We start from the raw sequence: 24282 nt of genomic DNA on the forward strand, positions 1-24282 counted from the left end.
CAGTGTATTCATAAAAAATATTGTCACACTGTAAGTGGAAAACGCAGTGTATTTGTAAAAAATATTGACAAGGTTAGTGGAAACACAGTGTATTCGTGAAAGATATTGACACAGTTAGTGGAAACACAGTGTATTCATAAAAAATATTGAGATACTGTAAGTGGAAACACAGTGTATTCGTAAAAAATATTGTCACACTGCAAGTGGAAAATGCAGTGTATTCATAAAAAATATTGTGACACTGTAAGTGGAAAACACAGTGTATTTGTAAAAAATATTGTCACACTGTTAGTGGAAATGCAGTGTATTTGTAATAAATATTGTCACACTGTTAGTGGAAATGCAGTGTATTCGTAATAAATATTCTCACACTGTTAGTGGAAATGCAGTGTATTCGTAATAAATATTGTCACACTGTTAGTGGAAATGCTGTGTATTCGTAATAAATATTGTCACACTGTTAGTGGAAATGCAGTGTATTCGTAATAAATATTGTCACACTGTTAGTGGAAATGCAGTGTATTCGTAATAAATATTGTCATACTGTTAGTGGAAATGCAGTGTATTCCTAAAAAATATTGTCACACTGTTAGTGGAAACGCAGTGTATTCGTAAAAAATATTGACACTGTTAGTGGAAACGCAGTGTATTCATAAAAAATATTGTGACACTTTAAGTGGAAAATGCAGTGTATTCGTAAAAAAATATTGTGACGCTGTAAGTGGTAACGCAGTGTGTTATTCTTTTCTTATTCATAAAAACTCTTGTGACACTGTAGGTCATTGATACCGCAGTGTAATATTTAAAATTGGTACAAATTGATGTGTGTGCTGTACCCCACTTCATTCATGTTTGTTAATATTAAGAACGATCAGTTGAGAGGAGAGCAGAAACCACATACTAGTGGTGGAGCTGCTGCCAATGCCACCAGTCATGACAATACTAGTCCATCTACATCATCTACTAAAGCTGATGCCCAAGGGCTTACAGGCCTTAAGTCAGGGCATCTAAAATCAAGCAAGCAATGTTTTACAGTGTTAAATAAAAAAAATTACAAAACTAAGTTAGCTGCAGAGAAACAAAAAATTGGCAATATTCCATTTACTACATGAAGTGGCAAGGAAAGGATAAATCCTTGGCCTTTATTTATGACTGGTGGTTCTGCATCTTATGATGATGTAAGCCCTCCTCCCTGTAGAAGTGTTAAAAAAATTAAAACTGCTAAGGCACATGAACCAACTGTGTGCTCAGAAAAGTCACAGATCACCGAGGAGAGTCCAAATGTGTCCGTGGTTGCCATGTGTGAACCTGACCTTTCTAATACAATACTTGAAGAGGATCCTCCTTCCACCATTTGTGTGCCCTCTGCAAATGTGGGGTTGAGCAGCACAAATCAACACTTTGACATACAAATAGAGGATGCTTCTGTGGAATTGCACCAGGAGGATGAGGAGGATATTTCTGTAGTTGGCGCCAACAAGGATGATGAGGATGATGATGAGGATGTTGATGCCAAGGATGTTTTTTGTGTAAATCAGGTAACAGTTGTTGCCCATGGTAGGAAAAAGGCAAAGCATATTGCTGTCATGCTGGGGCAAGAGACAAAAAAATCCACTTCTCATGTGTGGAATTTTTTCCACCCAAATCCAGACAACAGTTGTCAAGCCATCTGTAAACTTTGCCAAGCAAGGGTGAGTAGAGGTAAGGACCTTAATCATCTAGGAACCTCCTCCCTGTTACGTCACTTGCAGCACATTCATCAAATTCAAAAGTGTTTTTCAAATTCTGAAACTTTGGGTAAAAACATAACAATCAGTCCAGTGTCACCTAGCAATCTCCACCACCAACACCTACATCATCAACATCCTTAATCGTGGAATTGGAAGTAGTCCTGCTGCATCCAATTTCATAAGCATGATTGACTCCTCTACTATCCGTGATTCCTTAGAAGGAGCCTTGAGTGCTACGCCTGTTGCTGCTGATTCTGCTGCTGGTGGTGGATCTTCATCCCAGAAAAGGACCAAGAAGACTACTACTAGTAGTAATTAAAAAAACAATTGACTATTAAACAATCCTTTGATAGAGGAAGTAAGTATAACAGCTGTCACCCAGTTGCACAGAGGATCACTGACGCCATGAAGGCTGTGCTAGAAAACCAGGATGATAGTGTGGAGGAAGTGCAAAAGGAGGATGAGGGGAAAATTTGTGTCCTATCCGACACTAATGAGGATGTTGATGATGAGGATGTTGTTTGCGTAAATCAGCCACCAGTGGCAGCAGTTCTTGCTCATGATAAAAAGAAAGCCAGAAAAGCCATGTCTTGGGTGTGGAACTATTTTAATCAAAATTCTGACAACAGTTGTGAAGGCATCTGTTCCATTTGTAAAGCCAAAGTTAGCAGAGGAAGGGACATTAACCATTTAGGCACCTCCTCCCTGTTACGTCATTTGCAGTGAGTTCATGCAATTTGTTTAACAAAATTATAATAATTACTAAATTAATAACAAGCAGTCCAGTATCAGCTTCCAGCAGTTTGAACCAGCACATGCAATCTCCACCACCAACACCCTCATCATAAACCTTAATAATTGAAGGTAGTCCTTCCAATAATGTTTTGAGGGGGCCCAAATAAACCAAGGACTTCAGCCACAAAAGTGTCAGTCCTTCTTGCTAAAGTGCTTGGTTTGTTAAGCTGTGCATGTCCTTTTTAATATCCCACATAAGAATGTGTGGGAGGGCCAAAGGACAATTCCATCTTGCACCTCTTTTCTTTACATTTTGCATAATTTAGGGGATTGCCGACTAACATTATTATAGTTTATTAAACTGCCATCCTGTCTGCCACTGCTGTGTGGTAATGTTTCATAGATGTGTGATATTTTTTTAAACTGCCGTGCATATGTGCCTCTGCTCTGTCGCTTACTTTAGCCAGCCAGTTCTCTGCAGCCTTTGGCCTATATTGGTGAAAACTAGTGAAATCAATATTGAGAGCTGTGAGGTGATAAAAAATGCCTGGAAATGCTTGAAAATTATTGTTATTAAGGCTAATAATACTGTAGGAACAAAAACAGGCCCAAAGTATGTGGTTTTAGCTGTTTATATAATTTTTTGGAAAAAAGATACAGATCCAAAACCAAAACCAAAATACGCAGGGGTGGTTTTGTAAAACCAAATCCAGATCCAAAACCTTGAAGGAGATACAGATCCTAAACCAAAACACGGGTGTCGATGCACATCCCTAGTGCAAATACATACATTTGTTTGCATTTGGGGTAGATACTGGCTGCTTTTGCATGCAGCCCAGAAATGCTGGTCAGCTTTATTTTTACACTGCAATTTAGATGTCAGTTTGGACGCACCCCGCCCAATATAAATCTCTCTGCACATTTAAAATTTGTCCCACCTGAAATTCAACATGGTTACTTGCTCATTCTTACTCTATTCCCAACTCTGAATCAGGCCCTATGTTTTGTGTGTTACATACAGTACTACCCTCTCCTCTGACTGAATTGTGTGTTCAGCCTTTCATAAGGCAGAAGGGGTGTGATTCATTCTGATCAATTTCCACAGACTCCTTTTATTTTTGTAGTGAGCAGGAAAGAAGCAGGGTGTGCATATGACTGCCATGAGAATAAGATATTTCTCACAAGCATAAAATTCGAGTTTTGGGGGGACTTACTGAAATAGCACAATATATTTGTGTGCTTCATAGGAGATGGACAGCATTCATAATGTCTCTATTTGACAGAACACAGTTCCTCTTGTGATCAAAGAAAATCAGGACTCCATTAAACATAAGGTAATGCTATACTTTGTGGATATTTCTGGGCTACATTTGTTTAAGAGAAACACTTTTTATTTAATGTTACACTTTTTTTGTTGTTGAATAGACTATGGTCCTCAGAAATGGATGTAGGATTATATAGGAGCATATAGTGAATGACCGTTCCACAATAAATTAGTGTACTCAATCCAAAATTTCACTTCAAGTGTGTCACAAATATAAAATGTATATACTACTGTATTTGCTATTTTGCTAAAACTCTCGATAAACGTTTTCACTCATTTTAAACATGAGTTATCTCTTTAGAACGAAGTATATGATGAAAAAAGCAACTTAATCATGTTTTTGTGCTTACTTGAACTATCTAGTGTTTTTGATTAAACAAAATCAAATGCATCTAATGAGTGTATAACTTGTATCTTTTGAAGTTCTTTATATTTAATGAAAGATTACAGAAATTGTTTAGCAGCTGAACAATGATATGTTTTTCAGATATATTCTGCTTTGTATCCAAATATTTTCGTATTTAATGCAAAAAAGAAGTATGAAAATGTGATATGTACATAATAATGTATGAAAATTCACACAAAAGGTGCAAGAAAAAATGAATTTGCTCCCATAACAATGCATCATGGTTTGACCAGGTTGCAAGTTGCTCCTTCAGCTGGATTTATTGCTAATTCTAATTGATCCCTTAAGGGTCTGTAAATATAACTCCTATGCTATGTCTAAGCATTTGTAAAGTCAGAGTGTTTTTAGCACTTTGCTTTCCAGAGACTCTGCATGTAAGTTGAGTATAGAGCATAAGCAGTCAGGGCCGGTTCTAGGGTGTTTGGCGCCCTCTTACAAATGGGAGAGGCAGTGGGTGACGGGCAGTGGGTGACCATGGGTAAAGGCTGTGGGTGACGGGAAGTAGGTGACGCTGGAAAGAGACAGTGACTGACAGCCAGTGGGCGACACTGGGGAGAGGCTGTGGGTGACAGTCAATAGGTGATAGGTAGTGGGAGACGCTGGGGAGAGAGACTGGGGGCCCTGGGGAGAAGCAGTGGGTAATGCTGCGGTGCGGCAGTGGGTGACACTGGGGAGAAGTCAATGGGGGTGACACTAGGGAGAGGCAGTGGGTGACAGGAAGCAGGTGACATGGAGGAGCAGTGGATGGTGAGTGACACTGGGGAGAGGCAGTGGATGATGTTGGGGAGGGGGAGTGATTGACAGGCAGTGGGTGACACTGGGGCAATAGAGGGAGACAGAAAGAATGAGACAGGCAGAGGGAGACAAGGGTTATGGGGAAAGTCAGAGTTTGACAGGGAGAGGGGGACTGGAAAGAGAGCGTGATGGGCAGAGGGTGACAGGGAGAGGCAGTGGGTGACTGGGAGAGGCATTAGGTGACAGGGGAAGGCAGAGGGTGACAGGAAGGTAGTGAGTGATGGAGAGAGGCAATGGGTGACTGGGAGAGGCATTAGGTGACAGGAAGGTAGTGAGTGATGGAGAGAGGCAATGGGTGACTGGGGAGTCAGTGGATGACAGCTGTGAGGTGGCTGCAGGCAAAGACACTCATAGTAAGTTTACTTACTGCCGGGGCCTGGGCCCACAGTTGCGCATCAGTGTGGCTGGCCTGGCTCAGTCTGCGAGATGGGCAGGCACTGCATGCAGGGGCAGGGTAGCTTCTCCTATCCACCCTGCTGAGATTGTGACATCAATCCCTGGCAGCACCTCCTCCCCCTCAGCAACCAGCCAGTCCCAGACTCAGTCAATCGGGAGGCAGTCGGGGAGAAATATGGGGAGGCCCCCTTGCTCCTTCTCCAGCCGGACAGCGTCACTGCATCTTCTTAGTCACGGCCCATGAAGTGGCGGCATACTAATAGGTCAGATTGACTCAACATAAAGCCGCCGGCTGTGGGACCCTTAATAACTGCTACACCGCTGCTAGTTTCTCCCCTGCCGGGCCACAGCTGCAAACCGATGTGGTATAAGTGGAGGAAAAGGGGTGCACCCACGATCGAGCGTGATAAGGATTGAGGCTGGGAGTAACAGCTCTGAAGTGGCCTTGAGTGATTTCAATAATTTTTCCCTCTAATGCTGCTATCGCTGGCGAAAACCCCGATGGCAGAAAAATTTGCCAGTTTTCGCCACTGAACTGGACAAGTGTTTTGGCGGTACTTGTATTGCCATAATACCTATTTTATGTGGATCTGGCTTTTTCAATGTTTTTTTAAGTAGAACTGGCTTTTTCAATTTTTTTATGTAGAACTGGCTTTTTCAAAGTATTTTATGTGGATCTGGCATTTTCAATGTAATTTAGATGATCTGGCTTTTTCATTGTTTTTATGTGGATCAGGCTTTTTCAATGTAGTTTATGTGCATCAGGCTTTTTCAGTGTATTTTATGTGGTTGTGGCTTTTTTAATGTATTTAATGTGAATCTGGCTTTTTCAAAGTTATTTATGTAGATCTGGTTTTTCAATATTAACATTGATCCTGCTTTTCTCACTGTACATATGTATTGTTGTGGCTTGATGTGACTTTCCCTATATATTTATTGTGGATTTTGGTTTTCTGTGACTGAATTACAGCAGTTTTCTTTACTATATTTCTGTATTTGTATAGTTTTATATACTTATATGATAAGATGCCATAAAAACACCCACCACCACAGCCCAAACTGACAATGCCCCACACTCACTGTAGCTCCACCCACATTATCCACAGCTCTGCCTGCCTCTGCACTCCACCCCCCAGGGGCTCCTGAACCTATTTTTCTACAAAAATAGCACTGAGTAAAGCTATTTATAGAACACAGTTGAAACCCAATGTGATTAGCCAGCATTATAAACTGTAGCACAGTTTGATAAATTCCAAGGAACTGCAGATAAGTATATTATCAAGTTACTTTCATGTATGTAGAATATTTGTGGTTGTAATATTTTTTAAAAAAATTACTCAAATTACTACACTTTCATCACCCTCTTGGAGTATGTATTGTATTTATAAAATTATCATTAAATATTTGGCACAATATTTTCTGACAGAGATCAATATTTTCTGACAGATATTTATATCTTAAGACTTGAGCTTAAGATAAGGGTTGTTTTATGTAGATGTTGTAATACAGTTTGAATTTTACCAAATATTTTGTTGATTTGAGTGCACCACACCAAAACAACTGTTTGCTCTTTCTCTTTGCAGTAAGTTTCTAGAATTTAGTTGTAGTACTTCTATACATACCAATAGCTTTGTTTGCATTACGTGGCTTTCAAAAAATGATTGATTAGAAAAAGGTCTAAAAGTGAGAAAAAGCACATATAATATCTCTTGATATTTTGATAGAATCACCACTGATGGAATTGGGCACAGTATTGTCATGTGCTCCTCTACAAGCGGGAACACTCTGTACCAGTATAGGATGTACTATATGTATCTAACATGGCAGGTGAACCTCATATTTCAAGATGAGTGGACCTCATATTTCAAGATGGCAAGTGTATGATCCTGACTGCAAAAGGCATGGTAGCCAGAAACAATGCAGATGAACACCTGTATGTATCATCTCAGTACTGCAAAGGAACAAGTGAAACTAATCACATAAAGAAACAATAACTGCATTCATATGTGGCCTGACGGCTGAAGCATAGGCACCCAGAAAGCATATATGAACTACAAAATCAGAACATAAGAATCTTATATTATCAGCCAGTCTAGCAAGTATGAGGTACCACTATTGCAGAAAATCTAAAGCTACAAGAGCAATAATTCATAAAATAAGCAAGATGACTCAATCTCACACAGAAGTATGTATGTGGTCCAGTGGTGGATTGTACTTGGGGGCTGCAAGGCTGCACCCTGCCCCCCACAGTAGAATCTGCCACCTCAGTGAGCTAGACTTCCCATTTGGAATCGCTACCTGTCAGTCACACACAGGACAGGCAATCCAAGGGGGGGGGGGGGTTGTTTTCTCCCCTTGGGACTGCAAGTCTGGGCTGCGATTAGCGGATAGAATCCTTTCACTGGGAAGCTACTCCCCTGTGTCAGATTGCGGCCTAGGATCGACTGTTACTCAGCACCAGCTTCCCCTGACCTCTGGAGTGGTCAGACGTCAGGTGCGGCGGCGAATGACGCGCTGAGGATTATGCCTGGGGTCTGCTGCGACATCCATGTGTTGCTCTGTGATTTGGTTCCTATGGTTACCGTCATGGACGCAGCCATGACAGTCTACATCACCTGATTAGCCCTTCACCCAATGGTAGCATTGGTTGCTGTCAGTTGACACAATCCTCCAATGGACCGCTACCTTAGGGTATTTAGCCGGGCTCTGGACAACAGTAAGTTGCCTGAACAATGTACTACTTCCAGTGAATACTTGGTGTTGCAGTGCTCCAGGTTCCACACTCTTTTCTTCTAGTGATATATTCCTAGTGTTAATCCACAGTGTGTGTACTCAGTATGTCATCTCAGTGCAATCTCCTAAATGTCATCCTCCTGTGCCAGTTCTGTGTCTGGATCCACAGTGTGTGTACTCAGTACGTCATCCGCGTACCATCTCCTAAATGCCCCTGTGCTTTCCCTGCGACTGTGTTCTTCCAATTCCCACTTGTGCTGGATACCTGACCAAAGGGCCTCTTGCTGGGTGCAGCTTAAATCCAAATGCTGATTGGAGGGGTCACTGGTGAACACCTCCCAGTAGGTTAGACTCCGCACCTTTGGTCAGGTCTAGCCAACATCCGGTAAATGTGGATGAAGAAGACATACATTCAGGCCCCTCGCCTCCGTTTTTTTCTCCAACCTGGGACCCCGACTTCCAATCCTTCAGCACAAGATCTCCTTAGCCCAAAAGTGGAACTCTGCCTTTCAGGCAGCCCAACATGGCTTCTATGGGCTGAAGGCAATGCAATCCCAAGAAGCCGGTGTTATGCGTATATACGGCACTACCGCCGCTTGTGCACATGTGCTGGTTCCAGTGCCTGCCAGATCTATTGCACCGGGACCCAGCCAGAACTGTCTCCTACTCTCCTTTGACAGTCCCCCTCATCCAAGAAGGCAGCTGCTGGTGTGGTCCTATAAAAGTTTATGCATTAAGACACAACAGATACATCACTTTCCATGATATAGAGATCTAATTATGAAGCAGTAATAACCCTTTTTCTCTGTCTTTTTTGATGGAGATTGGAGTTCTCTCCACTTCCTCCTATTTAGCAGCAGGAATATTTAAGAAAAACCACTGATTTCTCTTGCGATCCCTCTATTTCGAGAGTATCAGAAATATAAACTTTGAAAATCAATTATATTGTTCTATTAGTTTCAGAAATTAAACCCAATGATATTAATAGGTGATGCTTCCAGGAGTCAATATGAAGAAATAAGATTCCATAATGTCACTTGTATGTTGAATAAATAAGATTTAAATTAGAGATGAGCGGTTCGGTTTCCCTTGAAATCGAACACACACGAACTTAGGGGTTACGAGTGCTGGCTCAGGTCATCCTGCCAAATTTGGATCCCGAAACAAGGCAAAACGTCATCTTCCTCATGTGTTTTGGATTGCATATAAAAGTCCCTCGTGATCCAGTGCCATTTCACACAAGAGAGCTAAGGGAGAGGGTGTGGGATTGTGGGCTGGAGCACTGTAATCTAAAAAAACACTATTATCACGCAATCAGGTAGTAATGACTATGCCATTTGAATTGGAGTAGGAATCTGACTAGGACAAAGTAGAATAGGTGCCCAGGAAGTGTAATTGTTACTGCAGGTATCATTGTCAGTGTATATGTGTTTGTTGTTTGTCAGTCACACACACTGACTGCACACTCACTCACACACTGCACTGCAAACAAACAAGTTACTGTCTTTGGGCTTAATTCAGCAAAGATCGCAATTTGGCGATCAATTCACACTGCGCATGTGTATGCATCGCAGTGCATGTGCGCGAACCAGACGGTGCGATCGGGACTGCGATTGCAGAGATTATACAGACTCATGGCAGAGTGAATGACAGGAAGTGCTGTTTGTGGGTGGTGACGGGGGAGTGGTCGGGCAAACACAGGCGTGCCTGTGCGTTTCAACGCCATTGCATGGGTGTGCATAAATTAGCCACTGCGATACCGGAGGCAGCCTGAGGCCACATAGCATGCACTAAAGTAAGCAATTCCTGAGTGAGGTCTGACCTGCCTTAACTGTGCGTATGGGTCCGATGTTACTCGATGTTACCGATTATTTAGTTATGTTGCCCTAGTATACGGATGTGAGCAAGGGGAAGTGGGCGTCTTTATGTCAGGCTGTGATCGCAACGCCAATGCAAACATTTACATATCACCGCTGATACTAGCAACTGCATTGCGTGCGTATAAGCAGAATAGTGATTCATGCTGAATCAGGCCCTGTGTATGGTCTTTCAGGCCCTGTGTATGGTCTATCACTGCAGAATACTGTTATATAATATATATTGTTTAACTGTCCAAGAAACGCACCCCTGTTTGTTTTCAATTTTTTCCCAATTATATTTAAAAAAATAGCAAACAAAATGTTTTTTTTTCCTGTTTTCTAAAACAAAAACCTGCAGTCTTTTCTAATTGAATTTAAAAATATATTGTGTATTTCAAGAAGTGGGTGTTCAGATGAGTGACGCGGCATATATTACTGTTCGGTGTGCGGTGGTATCCCCCCATCATCTGCACCCCAAAACAGTTCGCACAAAGACCTGTTCTTCCAAGTGCGTCAAAACATTTGCCAGTGTTGTATGTCGGCCTGATTCAGATCGGATCTATTAGAATACTTTAGCAGCTGTGTTCCATTTGAATTTGCAGCAGTGATCGCATTAGCGTCAATCTCTGAATTAGGTCCTGTGTCTAAAAAACAAAGACATTAGTGCAAAATATTTGCATAGTGTATTATCGCAGTGTAAGAGACTGTGTATTCGGTGGTGTCACTCCATCATCTTGCACCCCAAAACATTAATCAAGTGTAAAAAAATTATTTATTGTCAAAAATAAAACCAATCGTGGAACAATCGATAGAAGAGAAGGAGCAGCAACCCAGTACTAGTGATATGACTTCTGCCAGTCATGATAGTACTTCAACATCTACTAAAAGTCGTAAAGAAGAAAGAAGGTTTAAGAAAGGGCACCTAAAATCTAAACAAAATTTTACAATGTTAAAGAAAAAAACATAATTTCTAAAAGTAACAGGAAAATTTACTGCTGAAAAGTGTGAAATTGCCAGCATGCTGTATACCACACACAGTGGCAAGAAAAGGACCAGACCATGGTCATTCTTTATGAGTGGTGGTCCTGCTACTGCTGTTTTATGTCCTAGAATGCCTACTGTGAAACACAGTCAGAAATCTTCTGTGCACCACCTTCTCGCTTTGAGTCTAGGGATGTTACCTTTAAAACAGGCAAATAAGTGCACGAAAAAACACTGAGGCTAAAGAACAAAGGCCCTCATTCAGAGCCGTACGCTCTGAGCAGAGCGCACGCTCTGAATGAGGACCACCCTCCATAAAAATGGAGCGTCCTCCTGGACGCTCGTATAGCTGTGGGTCACCACCCACAGCCTATATGAGCATGCAGTTTGATGGCCGCGATGGTCGTGACCATCGCGACCATCGCCACTGCGAGCCGGAGCCTGCGGTTGAGTTTCTCAACCGCAAGGCCCGGAGTGATTTTGGCTCTATCAGAGCCAAAATCACTCCCACTGACATCACTAGTGATGTCAGTGGGCCGGCTTCTGACGGTAGGTGTTCCCTTGGGAACGCCCCCGTCAGGGAGGCACGTCCCCGGCACGCCCACCAAAGGGGGCGTGCTGTCAATCAACATCGACAGCATGCCCCCTTTGATCAGACACAACGAGCGAAGGACTTTCCTTCGCTCGTCGCGTCTGGCGCATGCGCACGACGGAGCTCCCTCCGTCGTGCGCATGCTCAGTGCAGAACACCGACCCACTTGCGAGCGGACAGCCGCTCGCGAGTGGGTCTGAATCAGGGCCAAAATGTGTGTTCACAAACTTCACAAATCCTTAACCAGAGTCTAAGGGGTAAATTTACTAAGAATCGAGCTTGATCGAGATGACAGTCTCGGGTGAGTTTAGGCATGTTTTTCATATCGCAAATTTACTAAAGGCAAACTCTGGTGAGTTTGGGAGAGAGTTCTCTCTTCTCACTCGTAAAAATCGGGTGAGATAGCAAACTCGAATCTTATCCCCATTGGGCAAACTCGGAAGTACTTTTAACCTAAAATATACAGCTCGCAAATTTACCAAGAATGGAGATAACAATCTCAGGTGAGATGACAGCAAACTCTCTGCCAAATTGAAGTTTTAAACACCCACCTCCGGAGCTGCGAGTTTGCCAAAAACATACACAGATCAGTGTAATTTGTGTATGTTTCTGCCTGTAAATATAAAAAATAGTTTTTTTGTATTTTTAATACTTAAGGTCCTCCCAAAAAGCCATAACCAGCTCCGGACCTGTCAGCCAGTCCTGCCAAGCCGGTCAGGCCAAGCCGGGGATCTCAGGGGAGGTGGGGACCCCCAAAAAAGTGGTTCCCCTAAAACCCCAGGCTTGGTCTGAAGCCCGGGGCTCTTCCCCGGACCCCTGGGCTGTGGGTAAGGGGGTAAAATAGTGTTAAATAATAGTAAACTATTGTATTTTACAGTGGAACTACAGGTGCCAACATGCCTGCCATTTGGCACTTGTGGAACTACAAGTGCCTGCAGGCAGCGGGCACCCGTACCCCCACTGTAAAACAAATAGTTAAAAAAAGACAACACACACCGTAGATAGTATAAATTTATTACACACCTACCTCAATCACACATACTTACCTGCTGCCAGATGTTCACGTCCACTTGTCCCATGTGGAATCCATTTGGATGTACCTGAAAAAAATCCTATACTCATCTTTATCATCATGCTGGTCTCCGTAGCATCCAGGGGGGTCTTTGCAAAAAAACAAACCGGCACCCGATCCATATACTTACCATTGGCGGTGTATGTGTGTGACCACATACACTGCTACCCGGCTCCCAACTGATCAGTGAGAATTGTCAGGAGCGAACAGCCAATCAGCGGCTGCTAACTGTAGAGCCACTGCTGATTGGCTCCAGCTCCTGGCTCACTGACCAGCCCACGTGGGAACTGTCAGGAGCCGGAGTCAATCAGCATCCCTCAACAGTTAGCGGCCGCTGATTGGCTGGTGGCTCCTGACAGTTCTCACTGATCAGTTGGGAGCCGGTTAGCGGTGTATGTGGTCACACACATACACCGCTAATGGTATGTATATGGATTGGGTACCGGTTTGTTTTTTTGCAAAGACATCCCTGGACACTATGGAGACCAGCGTGAGGATGGAGGTGAGTATACGATCTTTTTTGCTGGTACTCCAAATGGATTTCTACATGGGAGAAGTGTACCGACCAGCTGGCACAGGTAAGTATGTGTGAATGGGATAGGTAGGTATGTAATAAAATTTTACTGTATCCGGTGTGTGTGTTGTGTCTTTATTTAACTATTTATTTTACAGTGGAGGTACAGGTGCCGGCTGCCTGCTGCCACTTGTAGTTCCACAAGTGCCAAAGGGCAGGCATGCTGGCACCTGTAGTTCCACTGTAAAATACAATAGTTTACTACTATTTAACACTATATTCCCCCATAACCACAGCCCAGGGTTGTAGGGAAGAGCCCCAGGCTTCAGACCAAACCTGGGGTTTTGGAAGAGGGGGTACCCTTTCTTGAGGGGTCCCCATCTCCCCTGAGATTACCGGCTTGGCCTGACCAGCTTGGGTTGAGACTGCTTTGGCCATGGAGACCCGATAATAGGGTCTCCTGGCTGTGGCATTACACCCTGGTCGGTTTGGGTCCGGTGCTGGTTTTAAATATAGGGGGACCCCTACGCAATTTTTTTCCACTATATTTAAAACCAGGACTGGCCCTGCAGCCAGGTGCTGGTTTCTAAATTACGGTGGAACCCTACTCATTTTGTTAATAATTTTTGGAACCAGGACTGGCTGAGCAGTCTGGGGCTGGTTATGCTTTTGGGGGGGACCCTACATAATTTTTTTTTAACACATTTAACCCATTTTTTACAGGTAGACCACACAATCAGCCTTCACATATCTCACTGATATAAGCAGGGTGCTTGCTCAGGAGAGTTTTGCAGTGAGAAGACAGTGCAAACTTGGGTGAGTAATCTCATCTTAACTTGCAATTCGGGGGAGATATCTTGATCTGCATCACCATCGGAATCACCCGTGATTCGGTAATGCAAATCGAGATTAGAAAAAACAAAAGCCCAAACTGGAATCTTAGTAAATTTACCCCTAAGGATGTTGATGAGTGCTATGTGTGAGTCTGACATTTGTGACACTGTAATCCTATAGAAGCCTCCTCTCACCATTTCTGCACCTTCTGCAAATGTGAGGATGAGTAGCAGTAAAAGTAATGATGATTACATATAAATTGAGGATGCTACTGTAGGAGTGCAACAGGATGAGGGTTATCTGATGCTAATGAGGATTTTGATGATGAATGTGTTGGACGAGTTGATAAACTTCAGGAGAAGGATGTTGTTTCAAAGTAAGCTGCCAGTGATAAGAAGAATGCCTGTGCAAACCAAAAAGTTTCATCTTTTGTATGGAATTGTTTTTACCCAAATCCTGACAATATTTGTCAAGCCACCTGTACCGTTTGTGAGGCAAAAGTAAGTAGAGGAAAGGAGTTCATGCAACTTATTTTGGAAAATCTCAAAAATCCTGTAAAATAATAACAAGCAGTCCAGCATCAGTTACCAGCAGCATAGATAGATCCCGGCACATGCAATCTCCACCACCAACACCTTCATCATCAACCTCCTCAGTAATGATCGTAGGTAGTCCTCCTGTATCAAATTTGCGAAAGCTAACAGACTCTTCCCCTATCAAGAGTTCCCAAGAAGAATATTTGCACATTAGAGCTGCTGCTGCTACTGCTGGGGGTGAATCTTCATCACAGAAGAGGACCAAGAAGACTAGTGGTTTCAAACAACAACTGACTGTGAAACAATTATTGCAATAGGAAACAAGTATAAAAGCAGACATCCAGTTGAAAAACAGATCACTGAAGCCATGCTAGCATTAGACCTGCATCAAATATCTGCCATATGTCCCTGCTACCAAATTCCATCTTGATTCTATTATACCAGAAAAGCAATTCCTGAGAAGTAAAAAAAAAACAAAACCTTATTCTTTGCCTAGAAAATGCAATTGTACTGAGTATCCACTTAACTACAGATCTGTGGACCAGCAGTACTGGTCAAACAAAAAATTACATGATTGTGACAGCCCACTAGGTGGGTGTATCGACATCAGCAGCATCTAACACAAAACTCTAACTCATTCACAGGCAGGCTACTCTCTGTATCACCAGGTAAGAGGCATACCAGTGTCAACCTGTTGGAAAAACTCAGGGAAGTGAAAGCAAAATGGCTTTAGACCACTAAGACTCTCCTCGGGATTTGTCATTCTTGATAATGCAGTAACTGTCATGGCCAGGGTATTTCAGCATGGCGCTAGGCGGGTGTTACCTGTGAGGTCGTTGTGGCGCGGACTGTCTGGTGGCGGAGCTGGTGTCTGGCGGGGGGCTTTGGCTGCGCGCGTTGTTGTGCGGGCCTGTTGTCACTCTGCGCTGGTAAGCCCTGGCGGTGTCTCCGTTCCATTTGGCATGGGTGCCGCCATCTTGCCTTCTGGCCATGTGATGCGGCTGGCCAATCCTGGTGAGTCACATGTTCCCTCCGGCCAGTAACAGCACGGCATGGGGTATTTAGGAAGGGTCAGTGCATTCCTTCTTTGCCAGTGCAACGTGTACCTCAGCCTAGCTGAGAGGGAGTTCTCTGTGCTTATCCTGTTCCTGTGAATTCGCTGTCTGCCAGTCTGCCTGTCAGCTCCTAGCTTCCGCTGGACTACCCCGCTTCCTCCATCACCCTTGCCCATACCTGAGTGCCTGAGCCTGCTGACATCCTGCTCATTGCCTTCATTCACTACCTGCATACCTGGCTATTATTTTCCTGCATCACTATCTCCATACCTGGTTGATTATTTTCAGTCTCATTACCTGCACACCTGGACAGCTCTAATTGTTTCTACTTGGACATTAACCCATTACTCCCACCACAGAACTCTTGTGCACATTTATATATTCCTGGACTTTTATTTACTGCCATATTTTATGTCTTCTCAAGCACTTATTAAAAAACCTAGTTTTTTATTCAAATCCGCTTCTGTGATTGCTCCTGCTACCACCCCGGGTCCACAAACAACCCAGAACATAACAGTTTGCACTGGCCCCATGGAGCCGGTCACGGATCAGGAGTCAGGAGTGGATTTGTTCCGATGCATTTCTGGTCGTTTAGAAAATCTGGAAAACATGCAGCATCAGATGGCTCAATTTCTGCAAGAGATGTCCAAGCGACAGGATAGTTTGCAAACTTTCTTTTCTACCCCTGTAGTACAAGCATCTACATCCGCATCAGCGTCTGGGAATACAGGAGGCAGATCATCTCCCCGCTTACATCTCCCTTTACCCAGTAAATTTGATGGCAACCCTAAACTCTGCCGAGGATTCCTAAATCAGTGTGACATACATTTTACCCTGCAGCCTGACAACTTTCTAACTGCAAGAACTAAAGTGGCTTATATAGTCTCTCTGTTATCCGGCCAGGCCTTAGAATGGGCTTCCCCACTCTGGGAGTGCTCAGATCCATTGCTGGATAATTATGAAGGCTTGGTGTCATCTTTCAGGAGGATTTTCGATGAACCTGGGCGTACTGTATCAGCATCATCAAACATCATGACACTGAGACAAGGGGCCCGTCCTGTCAGTCAATATGCCGTGCAATTTCAAATTTTGCATCAGAACTCAAATGGAATGAGATAGCCCTCACCCGGCCTTCTGGCATGGGTTGTCAGACCGACTAAAGGATGATCTAGTCACTCGAGAGCTTCCCACTAATCTGAATGACATGATTTCGTTGTGTATCAAAGTTGACCTACGCTTCAGGGAACGTCAGGCTGAAAAACACAGAACTGACCAGCAAAGATCATTTGCCCCCTCCATTTCTACCCGTCCCATTCCTTCTCCTATTGAAGAGGAGCCTATGCAGGTGAATCATACACACCTCTCCAAAGAAGAACGTCAGAGAAAAATGCAAAAAAAATGTCTGTCTGTACTGCGGAGAGTCCGGACACCTGCTGATCTCCTGCTCCCATAAACCGGGAAATGCCAAATCCTAACTGACCCTGTAGACATCAAGTTAGGAGTTATGAGCCCGTCTCCAAAAATTCAAGATTTCACAATTACCCTAGCGTTGGATCTTAAATCCAAACCTGTCTTTGCTACTGCTCTACTTGACTCGGGAGCAGCTGCAAATTTCATAACGTCTAGTTTCATAGATAAATTTCAGATTCCCTGTTTGTCTCTCAACCATGCCATCTCTCTGACCTCTATAGACGGACGCCCTCTAACTAACGGGATAGTCACCAAGGAGACTCAACCAGTATTGGTCCGAATTGGGGCACTTCATTCTGAGTCCTTAAAATTTCTGGTGATATCAGAGGCCTCTCAAGAAATTGTTCTTGGTCTACCCTGGTTGCGTCAACATAATCCCAGGATTGATTGGAGTTCTATGCAGATTCTGTCATGGGGTATGGACTGTCAGAAATCCTGTCTTCCAAAAATTCGACCTGTAAGAAAGACAGTTCCATTAGTTTCTTCTGCCATTCCCAAGGAATATCAGATGTTTGCCGACATGTTCTCTGAGCAGCAAGCAAATACCTTACCTCCTCATAGGGAATGGGACTGTCCAATTGAATTGATACCTGATAAGACACCACCTCGTGGTCGTACCTATCCACTGTCCTTGCCTGAGACTCAAGCCATGACCGAGTACATCCGGGACAACCTGGCAAAGGGGTTCATTCGCCCCTCTACCTCACCTGCCGGAGCTGGGTTTTTCTTCGTTGGCAAGAAGGACGGTGGTCTAAGACCATGTATCGATTATCGAGGCCTTAATGACATTACTGTAAAGAATCGATACCCTCATCCCCTGATTACTGAGTTGTTTGATAGGGTCAAGGGCTCTGTGATTTTTTCTAAATTAGATCTGAGAGGGGCTTACAACCTCATTCGTATCCGAGCTGGCGATGAATGGAAGACCGCTTTTAATACCAGAGATGGACATTTCGAATATTTAGTAAAGCCTTTTGGATTGTGCAACGCCCCTGCTGTCTTTCAGAGTTTCGTTAATGAGATTTTCAGGGATCTGTTATATGTTTCGGTTGTTGTCTATCTGGATGACATACTGATTTTTTCACCCTCCGTGGCTAAACATCAAGAACATGTTAAAGAAGTTTTGACCCATTTGAGAGAAAACCACCTTTACTGCAAACTGGAGAAGTGCGTCTTTGGTGTGCCCAGTGTACCTTTTCTCGGCTACGTTATTTCTGGCTCCAGTTTGGAAATGGACCCCAAGAAGGTACAAGCAATTCTGGATTGGACCCGACCTCAGACATTGAAAGTGATCCAGAGATTGTTGGGCTTTGCCAATTATTATAGACGCTTCATCAAGGGATTTTCTACATTGCTGGCTCCCATTACAGCCTTGACCCGCAAAGGTGCTAATCCTTCCCAATGGTCACCTGAGGCAGAGTCTGCCTTTCATCTTCTAAAACAGGCCTTTATCACAGCACCAGTTCTTCGACAACCAGATCTGGACAGGCCTTTTTTGTTGGAAGTAGACGCATCATCTGAAGCTGTGGGAGCAGTCTTGTCTCAACGTTATGAGGACAACCGAGTCCATCCTAGTGGGTTCTTTTCTAAAAAATTCTCACCTGCCGAACGGAACTACGCCATAGGTGAGCAAGAGCTACTAGCTGTTAAGTTGGCGATGAAGGAATGGAGATATTTACTTGAAGGTGCTAAGTTCCCATTTACTGTATTTACGGACCATAGAAATCTCCTATTTCTCAAAAACCTTCAATGTGTGAGTCCTGGTTTAGCTGGCTGGGCAATATTCTTTGCCAGGTTTCAGTTCACCCGGACCTTCCGGTCTGGAGCAGTTAATCAGAAGGCTGATGCCCTATCGAGATCTCTCCTCTGTGATGATCAATCTGAAAATCAAAGCAATAACCCTGTCTTGGAATCAAGAGTCTTTGCCGCATTACAGCTTCAGCCTCCTACGGGAAAATCATTTGTGGCCCTGGAATTAAGAAAGCGGCTTCTCACTTGGGCACATTCCTCTCGCTTCGCAGGGCACTCAGGCACTCGGAAGACCTTGGAGTTCCTGAAAAGACACTATTGGTGGCCTTCTATGAAGGCAGATATAATGGAGTTCATCTCTTCCTGCTCCTCCTGTGCCCAGCATAAATCATCACGACAAGCTCCAGCTGGGGAATTGCTTCCACTACCTACTCCATCATGTCCATGGATGCATCTCTCCATGGATTTCGTCACAGACCTGCCAGTCTCTCAAGGCTTTAACACTATCTGGGTTGTAATAGACCGATTCTCTAAGATGGTCCACTATATACCGTTGAAGAAGTTACCTTCTGCCCCTGACCTGGCACAGTTGTTTGTCCAACACATATTTCGTCTACATGGCCTTCCTGCTGAAATTGTCTCTAACCATGGTGTACAGTTTACTGCAAAATTCTGGAGTGCTTTGTGTTCTGTTCTTCAAGTGAAGTTAAACTTTTCCACGGCCTACCATCCGCAAAGCAACGCCTCCACCGAGAGAGTTAATCAAGATCTAGAGACTTTCTTAAGAATTTTTATGTCATCTTCCCAGGACAATTGGGCTGCCTTGCTGCCATGGGCCGAGTTTGCACACAATGCTTCCTACAACTCGCCAACTAACCAAACACCATTTCAGGTTGTTTATGGCCTTCATCCTCGTGTTCCCGAATTCCGAAGCCTGCCTGTTTTTGATGTTCCGGCCGTAGAGAACACGGTGTCGAATTTTGCTGCCATCTGGACTCAAGTACGGTCTGATTTGTTGAAGGCATCCTCTCACTATAAGACCCAGGCCGATAAGAAGCGTAGAATAGTTCCACGCATGCAAGTAGAAAACCAGGTCTGGTTGTCTACCCGGAACCTTCGTCTAAGAGTTCCTTCAATGAAATTTGCACCCCGCTTCATCGGTCCCTTCACCATAACAGAAGTCATTAATCCAGTGGCTTACCGTTTATAGTTACCCCCATACCTAAAAATTCCTAATTCCTTCCATGTTTCCTTATTAAAGCCCCTGGTCCTGAATAAGTTCCATAATGCTCTACCTGCTTCTCCTCGAGTCCAGATGGAGAGAGGAGTTGAGTTTGAAGTTGCCCAGGTCTTGGACTCTCATCTGCGCAGAGGTCATCTACAGTATTTGCTGGACTGGAAAGGTTACGGTCCAGAGGAACGTTGCTGGACCGATGCTCGTGATGTCCACGCTCCCACGCTCATCAGGAGATTCCATTCTGCCCATCCGGAGAAGCCTGGTGAGTGTCCTGAGGCCACCCCAAAAGGGAGGGGTACTGTCACGGCCAGGGTATTTCAGCATGGCGCTAGGTGGGTGTTACCTGGGAGGTCGTTGTGGCGTGGGCTGTCTGGTGGCGGAGCTGGTGTCTGGCGGGGGGCTTTGGCTGCGCGCGTTGTTGTGCGGGCCTGTTGTCACTCTGCGCTGGTAAGGCCTGGCGGCGTCTCCGTTCCGTTTGGCATGGGCGCCGCCATCTTGCCTTCTGGCCATGTGATGCGGCTGGCCAATCCTGGTGAGTCACAAGTTCCCTACAGCCAGTAACAGCATGGCATGGGGTATTTAGGAAGGGTCAGTGCATTCCTTCTTTGCCAGTGCAACATGTGCCTCAGCCTAGCTGAGAGGGAGTTCTCTGTGCTTATCCTGTTCCTGTGAATTCGCTGTCTGTCAGTCTGCCTGTCAGCTCCTAGCTTCCGCTGGACTACCCCGCTTCCTCCATCACCCTTGCCCATACCTGAGTGCCTGAGCCTGCTGACATCCTGCTCATTGCCTTAATTCACTACCTGCATACCTGGCTATTATTTTCCTGCATCACTACCTGCATACCTGGTTGATTATTTTCAGTCTCACTACCTGCACACCTGGACAACTCTAATTGTTTCTACTTGTACATTAACCCATTACTCCCACCACAGAACTCTTGTGCACATTTATATATTCCTGATTTTATTTACTGCCATATTTTATGTCTTCTCAAGCACTTATTAAAAAACCTAGTTTTTTATTCAAATCCGCTTCTGTGATCACTCCTGCTACCACCCCGGGTCCACAAACAACCCAGAACATAACAGTAACAATATACGAGCATTACAAATGGGTGAATTTGAGCATGCTGTGCACACACAATAAAGTTGGTGGTTCAGAATTTTTTCTTAAAAATGACAGATGCGTGCAGGAGAAGCTGTCTATGGCCCATAAAATTTCAGTGCATGTTTGGCATTCAGGGCCTCATTCAGAGGCGGTCGGAGGATGCAAGCGGTCACTCAGAAACTGGGCGGCCGCTTGCATCCTGACCGCCCGCCTCTGATTCGGTCGTTAGGCTGTGGGTTTACACCCACAGCTCTAACAACCGCTAGGGTGATGGTCGCGATGGTCAGAGACCATCGCGACCATCGGGGCTTATGACGAGACCCTAGGGTAGGGTCTCACTTGTCGTAAGCCCCGGAGAGCTTCTGGCTCTGTCAGAGCCGGAAGCTCTCCACTGACATCACTAGTGATGTCAGTGGGGCCTCCCCCAAATGGTAGGCATTCCCATGGGAACGACTCAGTTTGGGCTGCCACCCCCTCGGCCCGCCTTCCAAACAGGGCGAGCTGTCAATCAACATCGACAGCTCGCCCCCTTTGGAAAGAGACCCGCTACGACCGGCGCTGTCAGTCATAGCGGGTCTCACGCATGCGCACGAAGGAGCCGGCTCCCTCGTGCGCATGCGCACTTGACAAACATCGAGGCGACCGTGTGGTCGTAGACCGTAAGGCCGCCTCTGAATGAAGGCCTCAGTAACTGCATGTAAAATGTTGCAGCAGCTGCAAGAACAGTTTAATTTGCCATTCCACTAACTGAGGCAAGAGGTAGTAACCAGGTGGAATTCCACCTTTTATTTACTTCAGCGAATGGAGGAACAGCAAAAAGCCATCCAAAGCTACACTGTAAGCCTTGACATAGGGAAAGGAGGAGAAAGGTACCTTACTCCAGCACAGTGGAGAATACTCTCTGCTTTATGCAAGATACTGAAACCGTTTGAAATAGTAACCGATAAAGTGGTGAGCTCAGACACTACCAGTGTCAGATGATTCCTTTAGTAAAACTACTGGAAAAGCAGCTAGAGAAACAGAAGGAGAAGATTAAATAAAGTGATTCCGCTAAGTATTTTGGACTTGTAGATCAGGTTCTTTATACCCTTAACAAGGACCAAAGGGTTTGCAGCATCTTGCAATTGCATCACGACATTTTGACAACCTTGCTTGATCCTAGGTGTAAATCCTACATAATGTCTTTCTTTCCAACTGACACAGAACTTAAGAGGTGCAATGAGCTCCTTGTAAGCAAGTTGTCAGCTCAAGTGGCATATGACGTGACAACATCTCCTGCTTCAGTTTCACCTGCAAATGCTGCTGCCAGAAAAATAATTATCTTTCCCAAGAGACCCACTGGTAATGAGGATGAGCTAACTGAGTGCACCAGAGTGAAACACCATTATGACATCTGGTCAGGCTTAAAAGAATTACCCAACATTATTGACGCTTCTACATGACTCAATCCGATACAGTATGCATCAATAGAATGGTGAAGAATTGTTGTGCATGTACTTTTTAATATACTATATAAGGGTCTATGGGAGGACAATTCCATAATGCACCACTTTTCATTATGTGCTTTACCAAGATTTTTTGTGTTTGACAGGCAGTATACTGTATATTAATGTACTTTATGTAGGCATTCCTGTTCTTTTGTATTTTGCAATGCCATCCATTACCATCTTCTCAACCAGGTGTATAGGCCCCGTTCCTGCAGCTTCTCAGCAGATACAGACTAGTATCAACAAATCATATTATTAATTATTTAATTTGACCAGGCTGTTACTCTGTCTTGAATCCTGAGGTATAAATCTCATTGGGATTATGGATGCTTGTTCTCTAGTAGTGTTGTCCATTTCTCCATATTTACTTTTTTGATAGTTAAATTTTTAACACTAATCAATTACAACCAACTCACTTTTCTTCTGAAAATGTCAAAGTGACCTATGTCATATCCTTGTTAACTGGGCAAGCCCAGTAATGAGAAACACCATTATGGGAAAATAATGATTTTTTTACTACATAATTGTAACAACTTCATAGGCATATTCAGAAATATATTAGAAGAACCCAGTCAAATCTCATCAGTCAACACAAGTATCTGTCATTTGAAACATTTCCCTTCTTTAGGAGAGTATGTCTTTCTATTCTGGACAAACACCTTGTGCCTCTAATGGAAATAAGCCTTTATGGCTATTTTCTGGCAGGTCTATCATACCGTAGTAAGCATTACCTTTCTCATGATCTACCTGGTTCCCTTGATGATCTCCTTGTTTATCAAAATGGATCTGCATTCAGAGAGAGATCACAAGAAAAGGAACAATCCACAATAATTCTAATTTTACCCCTTCCTTTTTTTATGCCGGTAAATTTTTTTTCATGAACCAATACAAATAGGGAGATCTTCAAATACACCTGAAGAGAAAGAAAGAAGACTTGGAACCTAACTAGTGCCAATGGTGTGGGGGTGGGGTGGCAATATGTTAGATGTTTTTTTTATTTTATCCCATTTGGTGTAAAGATTCAAACTAGTCACTATCTACACCTGTCTCTATTGCAGCAGTAGAGGGGAACAGGATTTCAGATGGTAGCTTAAAGTAGAAATATACATACTGAAGCACTCCATAAGGAAAATATTCCATTCATGATCATTCTCACTGCTATTAACTCAATCATTTTAGAGGTGCCTTGGTTTCATCAGCATATACCTTCAGTGGACTGGCAATCTGGGCAAATCCTGACTTGGGGATTCTCCAGACTAAATAAATGTATCTATCACTTTATATTAGTTTAGTTGATTGCCATATTAACTTTCCCTCTGAATCTCCAATTACATAGCAAACGTATTGATTCTTGCCAATGGGCAAACCAAATATTGTGAAAGTTTGAGAAATGTCTCTTTTGACCCTCTAGGGTATATAATCAGGCATGGGTCTGAACATATATCCAGTGAAGGATGCCACAGCCAGAAATTCAGAAAGCAATTCAATGATTCCTGGAATTTGCAAACTATTACAGAAGAATAATTTTATTAATGGTGATCCCATAATAGTCTCAGTCACATAATGAATTGTCTCCTGAGACTACCAGGACCTTTTATTAACTCAAGTCTGCTTTTATTTCAGCTTTGATTGTATGTCAACCTGTTTTTAAAATGCTCTCCACTCTACTT

The 24282-nt window shown here is 43.8% G+C and overlaps 1 protein-coding gene across 7 annotated transcripts in view; it reads left to right on the top strand.

Moving 5' to 3' along the window:
* LOC148522870 (poly(rC)-binding protein 3-like) overlaps positions 1-24282 on the top strand; it is a 1341444-nt gene that overhangs the window by 898582 nt on the left and 418580 nt on the right. For 2 of the 7 annotated variants that reach the window (XM_088473628.1, XM_088473632.1), the window contains exon 1: positions 3603-3799. The exons of the other annotated variants lie outside the window; for them this stretch is intronic. The gene's annotated coding sequence lies outside the window, so the exon portion shown is untranslated. Of the gene's footprint in view, positions 1-3602; positions 3800-24282 lie in introns of those variants that run through there. 7 annotated transcript variants of the gene reach the window in all.

This window comes from Taudactylus pleione, unplaced genomic scaffold, assembly GCF_031769625.1.
Source record: "Taudactylus pleione unplaced genomic scaffold, aTauple2 ptg000137l, whole genome shotgun sequence".
Lineage (NCBI taxonomy): Eukaryota > Metazoa > Chordata > Amphibia > Anura > Myobatrachidae > Taudactylus > Taudactylus pleione.